Below are 10702 nucleotides of genomic sequence, written 5' to 3'. Positions count from 1 at the left end.
AAAAAAAAAAAATTTGGTCACAGGACTACTTTAAACTCTTAAAAATTATCGAGTCTACCAAAAACTTTTTGTTTATGTAACTTTTATATAGTGTTATTTATCATAGTAGAAATCAAAACTGAGAAATTTTGAAAATGCAAGAAAACACAAGCACATATTCTATTAGCCTTCAGAAAATTTGTCAATAGCCTCTGGAAAACTCAGTTGTACACTCCTAAGAGCATGAAAGTGAAAAGGCAAATAATGTCTAATATGCTTATGTAAAGGCCTTTATCTTGTGGACTCCCTAAAAAGACGTTAGGGTCCCCAGCTATCCAATGACTTAGAGAAAATCTTGCATATCACATGTGAATCAGGATGCATATATAGGGATACTATTGGAAACTTTTTTTTTGCAGAAGGGAAAATTTGGGGGAAAAGAAACCTGAAATGTTCATCAATGTCAAAATGGATAAAAAATTTTGGTATCTTTCAAATTTGAATTTATGCAGCGCTTAAAATGCTTACAGTGAATTTTGAAGTTTCAAAAGTATAATATAAAAGTTAATCAAGTAAATTGTAGAAGGGTATTAATTATGGGCTGAATGTTTGTGTCCCTCCCTCAAAATTCATATGTTCAGATCCTAATCCCCAATGCAATATTAGGAATTGAGTCCTTTAGGTCGCGGGTGGAGCCCCCATGAAGGTGGAGCCTTCATGAACGGGTTTAGTGCCCTTGTGAAAGAGACCCTAGATTGCTCTCTGGTCCCTTCCATCTTGTGAGGACATAGAAAGAAGATGACCACTCAAACCACGAAGTGGACCCTTGGGCTCTCATCAGACACTAACTCTGTAAGTGTTTTGATTTCGGACTTCACACTCTCTAGAATTGTGAAAAATAAATTTCTATGTGGCAAAATGTTACATTCATTAAATATAGGCAGTGGAGATGCAAATGTTATATTATGTCACATCTAAAAAATAAAACAAATTTTATAAGCCATTCATTCTATGGCATTCTGTTACAGTGGATAAGCAGGTATCTATAATATGTTGCCTCTTACATACAATTTTTTAAAAAGATTTTATTGATTTTTTTGAGAGAGAGAGAAAGGGCGAGCACAAGCGGGGCGGGGGGGGGGGCGCAGAGAGAGAGGGAGAAGCAGACTCCCCGCTGAGAAGGGAGCTTACTTAGGGCTTGATCCCAGGACCAGGAGATCATGACCTGAGCTGAAGGCAGACACTTAACTACTGAACCACCCAGGAGCCCTTCTTACCTACAATTTTAAAATCAGACCAAACAATACTGCATGTAGTGTACATTTATCAATGTCCTTGTGCACACATGTATAATACAAACATATATGAAAGGATATGTGTCAAATTAGGTTTATGTTTATCAGGTCAGAGAGAAGAAACAATTAGGAAAGATAAAAATCAATAAAAGTTAATTTAAATTTAAGTGTAAAAATAAAATTTGATTCTAAGAATTTCATGGGAGAACTAAAGCCCTGTGAATTTGCCAATAGGTGCTTTATATTTTTAGTCAAAAGTTTAAGAAAACAGCCTCATGGATTTTTTTTTAGAATTTTATTGTGTCAGGCAAATGAATACTTGCTGAATCTATTTATAACATTAGAAGAGCGTTTTTCAATAGATACATCATTATTGTGAAAAATTAATGGGAAGTGTTTCCCAAAACTCATTTAAGATTTTCATTCTGAGGTAATAAACTTGTAACTCCTCGTTTTTCTTTTTTTAAAAAATCCATAGGTGATTTGTGATGATTTTAGTGGGGATGAAGGCAACGGATTGGGTTTACCATGTTCTGGAGTTGATATTAAGAACATTTATCTTAAAGGTAACCTTTTTGTCTGTGTACCCAATGAACTGTTAATCTGAGAAAAATCTGATTAGTTCTATCCAGAGTTAGATTCAATTTAGTGGGGACAACCTTGGCTTCTAACCGAAGAGGCAGAACTGTTTCGCTCTTTTTATAGGTGTCTCCTTTCAATTGTTCCTTATAGGTTCGGGGGCAAGTTTAATCACTTACTGCAGTTGATCTTAAAATTAATGGTGTGAGTGGCCAGAGCCTCTGCAGTAGAAGAAGTCATATCTTCTTATTAATATTTATGTCACCGCTCATCAGTGATTCTTGTCTGCCGGATGTTTGGGCAAAGATGAATAATGGTAAAACCGTTGCAATCCTGCAACAAAACATACAGATAACAGGAGAAATAAGCATGCATAAAACTGCTTTAAAGTATGCTAAACAAGACTGGAGACAAATCAGGCAGATATGGAAAACTTTCTAAAGACTAGTGATTTTTTTCTCATGGGAAAAAAACAGCCAAAGCCTCACTTCTGCATGAAAACCAATCTTTCTATTTGTCAGGAACATGGAGAGGAGTTGTAGGCATCTTTTAGACATTCGTTTTAGGAACTCAGTTCCATCTTTGACAGACTAATTGCTTGTTCACTGAAAAGAAATCCCAACAAGAGATAATGATCCCCGTTAGTTAAACAATCCCTCTTCTGGTAATGTCATCTATGCTGGTGTTGGAAGGAGCTCCTGAAGAATGTTTTGCACTTAAAAGGCACTTTCTCTCTGATGGAAGCATCGATTTGTCCCCCAAGTCCCCATTTAAAAAATAGTGAAATAAATACATATTAAAAGACCTTTAAGGAGTAGCGACGTTTTTCCTATCTATGCAGCTCATTGGCTTCAGATCCTTAGCTCCTTTATGTATATTCTCCACGTTAACTAGGCATCGTTAGACATCAGGCTACCAGTGCAATCACAGAGATGGCTTTCTTGGCTTGTTTGATCCTGTTGGGGAACATTTGCTTTCTGAAGCAAACACACACACAGAACAAAAGTCAGCTTTTAGGGCACGGTCAGAGATCAAGAGTTAAGCCACTTACGTGTCCGGATACTTCCTTCTGTTTAATGTAACAGAAATCTTCCTTTCTCTCTGTATAAAGGTAGTCATAGCTTCGGTGATTAGTTGAAGGAAATAGGTTCTGTTTTGTGGTCAGATTTCCTAGGGTCACATTTTAAGTGTCAGTCATCACATTGAAAACATCTAGAAAGAGAGCAACCGGGAAGGTGAAGAGTTCAGAATCCATGTACTCTTTGGATCTCTTGAAGGATCTTGGCAAAGTTATGGTGGGGGAGAGGGGGATGGTAGACTAAGAGGAGGGAGGTTTGTTGGCTTCATATAACTGAGAGTGGTAATGTACATGAAGAGATGCCATCTGTGCTATTCCTGTTAGCAGAGCCAGCAACAACAGATGAACATTCCGGAGAAGTAATCTTTACAGCAATGCAACAAAGAACTTCCTTGCAATCTAAAGATGTAATTGTTGACTGAATATAAACTCAGTGCTCCTCATTTTATTTATGAAGCTAGAACAAGATGCCTCCGTGCATTGGAAGATTGAACTTTTTACATTCATTTTTGAGTTTTGACATTTGATTTCTCTTCCTTGTGTCAGATCTGGAGTCAAGCACTGCAAAGCATCTTTGATCTAAGCTCCGTAACAGTTCCCTTAAAGAAGGGAAGTTTTGTGAATTGTAAAGAAATATCTAGACTTTCTCAGAGATCCAGTGGAAACAATGAAATCACGCTGATCTAAATTGAATTCTTTACCTAAGTGAGATAGAGTGGCTATTCCTGGCTGCCACATTAGTATTGAGACGTGATACTAAGTAAGAACAATTTCAGCCAATTTCAGGACCTTGTTGGCTATGTACATATACAGGAGGAAAAAAGGGACAAGGATACCTAAAGAGGCTTCTGTGGAAGGTGATGCTTTGTTATGACTTGGATAATTGTTTTAGGAATAAAACCTCCATTATACTTGCTGGGTTTTCATTTCATGATAAATATTATCAGCCACTTTATCTTTCATTAGTTCATACAGTTTATAATTTACCAAACAAGTGCACATCAGTGGTAATGTTGTTGGCACAGCGGATAACATAATTGAAAAAGTATTTTCTTTCATAAAGAATCTTACAATGTGTGTTGGGAGTAACAGGTAATAAATAAGTAAAAACATAAGATATAGGGTAGTTTCTGATGTAAGAGGTGCTATGAAGAAAAGGCAATAAAATAATAAAACAAATCATGTAATAATCTGTGCTTGCTGATGTGGACTGAGAGGGGATTCTAACCCTGGGAAGGTGTATTTAGAGTTTTCTAGGTAAAACCAATAGGGGGTGTGTGTGTATTACAATGAACAATGACTCTACTTGCCACCTGTGTAGCCTTTGGAATGGCTGAAATTAAAGACAAGCAACATTAAGTTTTTATAGAGGATGTGGAGAAACCGGAATTCTCACAAGTTGCTGGTGAGGTGTGACCACTTCAGAAAAAATTTTGGCAGTTGCTTATAGAGTCAAATACACACTCACCAGATGATCTAGCATTTCTAGTCTTAGATATTTACCCAAAAGAAAAAAAAATACACCTATACTTAGACTTGTAACTAGATTTTCACTGTCGCTTTAGGCAAACTAGCACAAAACTGGAAACAACTGAATACTCATCAATGGGAGAATGAATATACAAATTGCTACTTATTTACACAATGGAATTCTACTGAACAATAAGGAATCAGCTTTCATTACATGTAAAACATGAGTGACTGTTATAAACATTATATCAAGTGAAAGAAATCTGTATATTGATATAAAAGAGTATATACTGTATGTGTTTTTCTTTTTTAATATGTGCTCAAGAGCCAGCAAATGAATCTATATCGAGAATTACCAGAATAGCCGTAGTCTACTGACGGGGTTGAAGATGGACTAGTAGGGGTCCTGAAGGGTAGAATAACAATAGTTGCTATGTTGATTAGGATGAGTTTAAACATTTATGGGAAACCTTCAAATTGTACACTGAAATTTGCTCATTTCTACCGCAGGTAAATTTGACCTCAATTTTAAAGGTCCATGTGTAGATGTGAATGAAAGCTAGAAGAGTTAGAAGTCCAGTTCAGCAGTGTAGACAAGAGATGATGGTAGTTTGGAGGGGGGTGTTAGGAAGGGCTCTGGGGAGCAGATCTGCCAGGGATGAAGTTTGCAGGTGGAACAGGCAGGAACTGCTGATGGCTTTGGTTACCGGGGGTAAGAAATAAAGAGCATTCAGTGGTACTTCTGTGATTTTGGTAAAGGCAACTAGGTGGTGGTATGAATCTTTCTGCAGACTGTAGAGACTAGAAAAGCCACAATGTTGTAGAGTGGGTTTGCATGGAAAGTCATGCAAGGTACGCAGAGTTCTGTTTTGGCCACATTCAGTTTGCAGTAGTTTTTGGATGTGCAAGCAGAGAGAGCCAGCAGGTGCTGGTCTTCGATAAAGGGGTCAGTGCTGAATGTATGCATTTGGAGTCATTAGCACTGAAATTATATTTAAGGTCATGGAACTTTACATAGAGAGTTCTCAGGTATGTGTCCTATAGCCATAGAGCTACAGGGTTATTTCCTCTGTACAGCCAGACTGGCATTCTCTGGAGGGAGAGATGGTGTTTTCACTCTCCTAACTTCTTTTTTTTTTCTGCAGAGTATCTTACAAAGAAAAAGTCCTCACTAAATGTTAAGGTACTGACAAGTAAATGAGTACATTGAAAAATAGGTTTTTTTCCCTTGAATTAGGGAAAAAAGACATCAAAAGCAAAATGATTAATGGCAAAGCAGTAAACAAAAAATGAATCTGAGTTAGCAAAATATTTGCCAATGTTTTCAGATGATCTATGAGAATAAAATGTCTACTAGTTTTATTGTAATATATAAAAGGCTATGGTAATTGTGATGGTTTGGATTCTGGCTATGCCATTTGAAAAGTATGACTTTGAGCAAATAGCTTAATGACATAATTTTCTCCTCTTTAAAATTGGGCGATAATCATATGCATAATGTAGGATAATTGTGCAGATCAAAGGAAATGCAGAGTATAAAGCCCTTGATAAGTGGTCATGAGAAATGAAACTGAAATGAAAATGCTGGTCATTATCAATATATTTCTTTTATTATTTATTATCACAATGGAATAACCAATGTCACATTTCTACAAGACGTTACTTTCAGAGCAATCTTGTTAAAGCATTAGCCTGAAAATGATTACCAGGGCTCCTTGAATTTTAATTTATACTATCAGATGGAAAAGTCCAGAAAGTATGCATCTTAAATGGAAGAATTTAGCATAACTTATGAGAACCTAATGAACAGCTGCTTCCAAAAGGTAGTCCTTCTGTAAAACTCTACAAACACATTATGTAGAGGGTTATGTACCTGTCAAACTGGCCTTGGCTTGTGCATGCCAAGCACAAGCAGGTTGCATTCTCCTTGCAGTGGGTCATAATGGGATTTCACGTGACCTGATTCTTAGCTGAAAGCACAAAGGTAGCAGGCCCTATGTCCGGAGAATGGCATCAGCCCCCGTGGTCTGTTTCCACCAAAGTGGAAGACTGATGGAGCCGGAAAGCTGCCGTGCCTGACTGCACTGAGGAGCAGTCTCCAAAGGCAGGCTCAGCCAGAACTCTGGGCATGCATCCATGATCCTGTACTGAGTCACTTCCACCAGCCCAGGTGGTAGACAGCTCCGGGTTTGTACAGCTGGGTCAGATCACACAGGCATGGGAGCAGCACAAGGATGGAGAGTATCATGGGATGTATCATGAACATAGATGTCAAAGCAGCTGCTGCTGGCTGGTGCGACAACCCCATTGCACAACTGGGGGACTCCAGGAAACACAGTTATTGGTGACAGGACCCCTAGAGCTTATACAATCCTTACCAAAGTTCTTTCAGTTACACACAGTGGGGCCAAGTAGAAATGCACTGAGTCCATGTTAATAGATCTGAATTTGAATTCTTCCTCTAAACTTATTATCCTTGTGACCTTGTGTGACGCCCTCACTCTCCTTGTCCTGTTTGGTTTTTCATTGTAAAATGAGAGGACATTATTACTTATTTGTTAGAAATAACTTGAATTTATGTGATCCAAATTATAGAATATGTGTCACGCAGTCTGGCACACATGAGATCTCCAGCATCAGTTAACTCCGCTCTGCTTACACTTACTCTGGTCTAAGCCAACACCGCCTGATAGAAATCTAACATAAACTACACATATAATTTTAAATTTTCTCATAGCCACGTTAAAAAAGTAAAAAGAAACAAAAAAATAAGCTTAAAAATGTGTCTTAACACAGAAACCTACATTATCATTGAATAAGTAATGAGTATAAAATTAATGAAATATTTTCCATTTTTGTATATATTTAAATTAATTACAATGAAGTAAAATTAAAAATTCAGCTTCTCAGCCTAATCACCACGTTTTAAGTGTTCAGCAGTCACATGTGGCTGTGGTATCAGACAGTGAGGGTCCAGAGGAGTGTCAGTTGTGAGGAAGAAATGGATAGATGTGAACAGAATAAAGTTAGATTGGCTATGACTCAGTAGCCACTAAGAAAAAATGAGGTGATTGTATCAAAAATGGTGTTGAATTTGGTATCTGGAGTATTGGGTTATCATTTTGTAGAAATAGGAAAGCAGGTGTAATTTAGGGGGGTGGATGGGTGGGAGATAAGAAAAGTCAGGTGTGGGGGCGCCTGGGTGGCGCAGTCGTTAAGTGTCTGCCTTCGGCTCAGGGCGTGACCCCGGCGTTCTGGGATCGAGCCCCACGTCGGGCTCCTCTGCTGGGAGCCTGCTTCTTCCTCTCCTACTCCCCCCGCTTGTGTTCCCTCTCTCGCTGGCTGTATCTCCCTCTGTCAAATAAATAAATAAAATCTTAAAAAAAAAAAAGAAAGAAAGAAAGAAAGAAAAGTCAGGTGTGTACATGCTGGCTTTGAGACGTTATCAAAAGACCTCCATAGAGAATATCCAAGAAGTAGATGGACATGTCCTCAGGAAGCTTGGGCATTCTTTTAAGCACAGGTGTGAATGTCAAGGATATGGATGAGCTCTCCAAGAGGGAAGGGTTATAGAGAGGAAAATGTAATGGGAATGGAGGGCCTCTGGTTTGCCAGCATTTAGATCGTGAAAGGAAAAGGAGCCAAGCCTAAAGGAATACAGGAAGAAGACAGAAAAGTAGGAGAAGCAAATGAATGCAATGTCACAGAACCGAAGGGTGAAGTGACTTTCCGAGAAGCAGAAATGGTGTGAAACGGTGTGTCTGCTCCTGGAGAGAGACGGGGGAGTAGAAGGAGGAACAGCTCACCACTGGCAGCCACTGCCTCCCTCCTAGCTGCACCTGCTAGTCCTACCCCTGCCCCGCCCCCCGCTCCATGTCACACGGCAACATCATCTCAGTCCGCCTCTGTTTGGCTCCAGTAGTCCCATTCATCCATTCATCAAGAAGAAGAACAGCCTCGTCATTTTTGCTCCTGCTTGTGTTGCACATAATTTTGGTGATTTGGTGGTTTCATTTGACTTGTTCATCTATTAAATTTGTGCTTATTCAGCTCCTACTTCCTGGTGCTCAGCCCTGGGGTATAGAAATGTACAAGGTCCCTCCTTCTTTAAGAGTTTACCATTGTTTTACAGGAGGCTGCCTTAGGCAAAACTGCCTGAACTCCAAACAGGTGTTTGGAAAGGAAGCAACTTTGCTTTCCCTACCCCGGAAGGGGCTCTTCTGTTTGGGAAGTTGCCTGGGGGANCTATTGATATAGAATTCATATTTTTAAATACTGCAAAAAATATAGCACTATAACTTTCCCAACCTTGAAGAATTTAAAGGATATTAAGCATTCTCGTGTCAGAATCATTCCATAAAGAATGTTCTACTGTTTATCATTTGTTTCTCAGATGCTATTAAAGGAAACAAAGATAAATAATGCCAGAATATTTTTCTGAAAGGATTACAATTTAGGATAGAGATGGTATGTGGAGTTTCTTCCCCCCCCCCAAACAATTAGGCAACACCAGCAGAGTGCACTATAATTTAACTTAATTTCCACATGCTGACCTGAACATAGTGTCAGATCACTGACACAGAAGAGCTCAGGGAACTCCAGGAAACAAGTTTACCAGTTTGTTGGAGGAATGATAAAAGATACAGATAAACCACAGATAAAGAGATACTCAGAGGGAGCTCTGGGAGGGTCCTGAGCACAGAAACTTCTGTCCCTGTGGAGTTAGGGTGCGTCACTCTTTTGGAGCACGGATGTGTTCACCAATCTGGATCCTCCCAAAACTCCTTGGTGTTAGGGTTTTATGGAGGCTTCTTCACAGAGGCATGATCAAATAGGAACTCCGTTTCCAGCCTCTCTTCAGAGAATGGGGGAACAGGGATGAAAATTCCAGCTCCCATCTAGAAGCCAGCCAGGGTCTCATCTAAGTCACTTCGTTAGAACAAAACAAAAAGCAAAAGACAAAAAGCATTCCTATCACCCAGGAAATTCAAGAGCGACTTAGGAGCCCTGTGGTCAGGAACCAGGGTTAGACCAAATATTAAATCAGAAGATGCTCCTAGTGGTCTTATTTAGGAAATTACAAGAGTTTCAGGAGCCCCGTGCCAGGAATTAGGGGCAGACACCAATGGTATATTTTCTATTATTTCACCGATGAGCAAACAAAAAAGGAAGTGCAACGCAGGCTAAGAACGAAATAATTGTTATCGGACTGATTCTTCTGCAGATAAATAGAAATTCTCAGAAACATTAAAAAGCAAAACTCAAACCTCAAAGGCTCCAAAGAGGAGACTAATAAGAACGAAGATTGAGCATAGGAGAAGAGGGTGGCCCTGGTGGGTTTCAGTTTTCATGGTTTCTACCCTGAGTGCAGACAGCTAAATCTTCCATACGAAATTTACTATATTTTGGGCTTCAAAAACCAAAGACAGAGTTCAAGGCAACCATAGCCGCTGAAAAGTAAAGACAGAAATGACAGAGGAGAGAGCCAGAGCGGAGGAGGCCCAGGGTCCTAAATCTAGAAGTGATGAGGATATATCTAGTTACCATGTACGCCTGAACTCCAGCACCCGAAGCAATGGGTTTCTATAAAGCGGGTCTTTATAATAATAGCAGGCAATGCTTATGGAGAACCTATGATGTCAGTAAAGTTGGAGATAGAGCAATAGAACAACGAGAACAAAAAGATACAAAACACTAATGCAAACTCTGCAATAGAGTGCTGCATGAACAGAGATATTAATGCAACTCATTTTGTGGAAGGATCACGTAGTGAAGAGTGACTTTTGAACTGGACCTCGAAGGAAGAGTAGACCTCTGCTAGCCAACACCTCCCTGGCAAAGTGAAAAGCAAAACAAGGACCAGAAGCTTCGCTGGGGAAAAATTAATAAAAGCCAGTAGCTTGGATTCAAGGATAAGCTTACAAATAGGAGGGAGGAGAGATGTACTACTGTGTATATGATAAGAAATTGGAAGACAATAAGAAGCCCTAATAAAACATGAGTCTCTGAAAGATAACTGGCTGGTAGAGGAGTAGATGTTGAGGAAGATACTGAATCCATGGTTCTATATCTCTCCCAGATGCTCTTTTCTGTATTTCTTTTATTAAACATACAATAGTATTTGCTAAATTGTATTTCCCTTTCTATTACCAACCACACCTAAATTGTTATGCCAAATTGTGTTGATTTTTACCTCGTAAATATCTCTAGCTCTCATCTATCTCTCTGTTGATGTTGTCTCTATTGCTACAACCCTAGTTCAAACTACTTAACATAGCTCATGGGGATTAACTTAATATAG

This window comes from Ailuropoda melanoleuca, chromosome 14 (assembly GCF_002007445.2).
Source record: "Ailuropoda melanoleuca isolate Jingjing chromosome 14, ASM200744v2, whole genome shotgun sequence".
In the NCBI taxonomy this organism is placed as follows: domain Eukaryota; kingdom Metazoa; phylum Chordata; class Mammalia; order Carnivora; family Ursidae; genus Ailuropoda; species Ailuropoda melanoleuca.
This window is presented reverse-complemented; position numbering follows the sequence as displayed.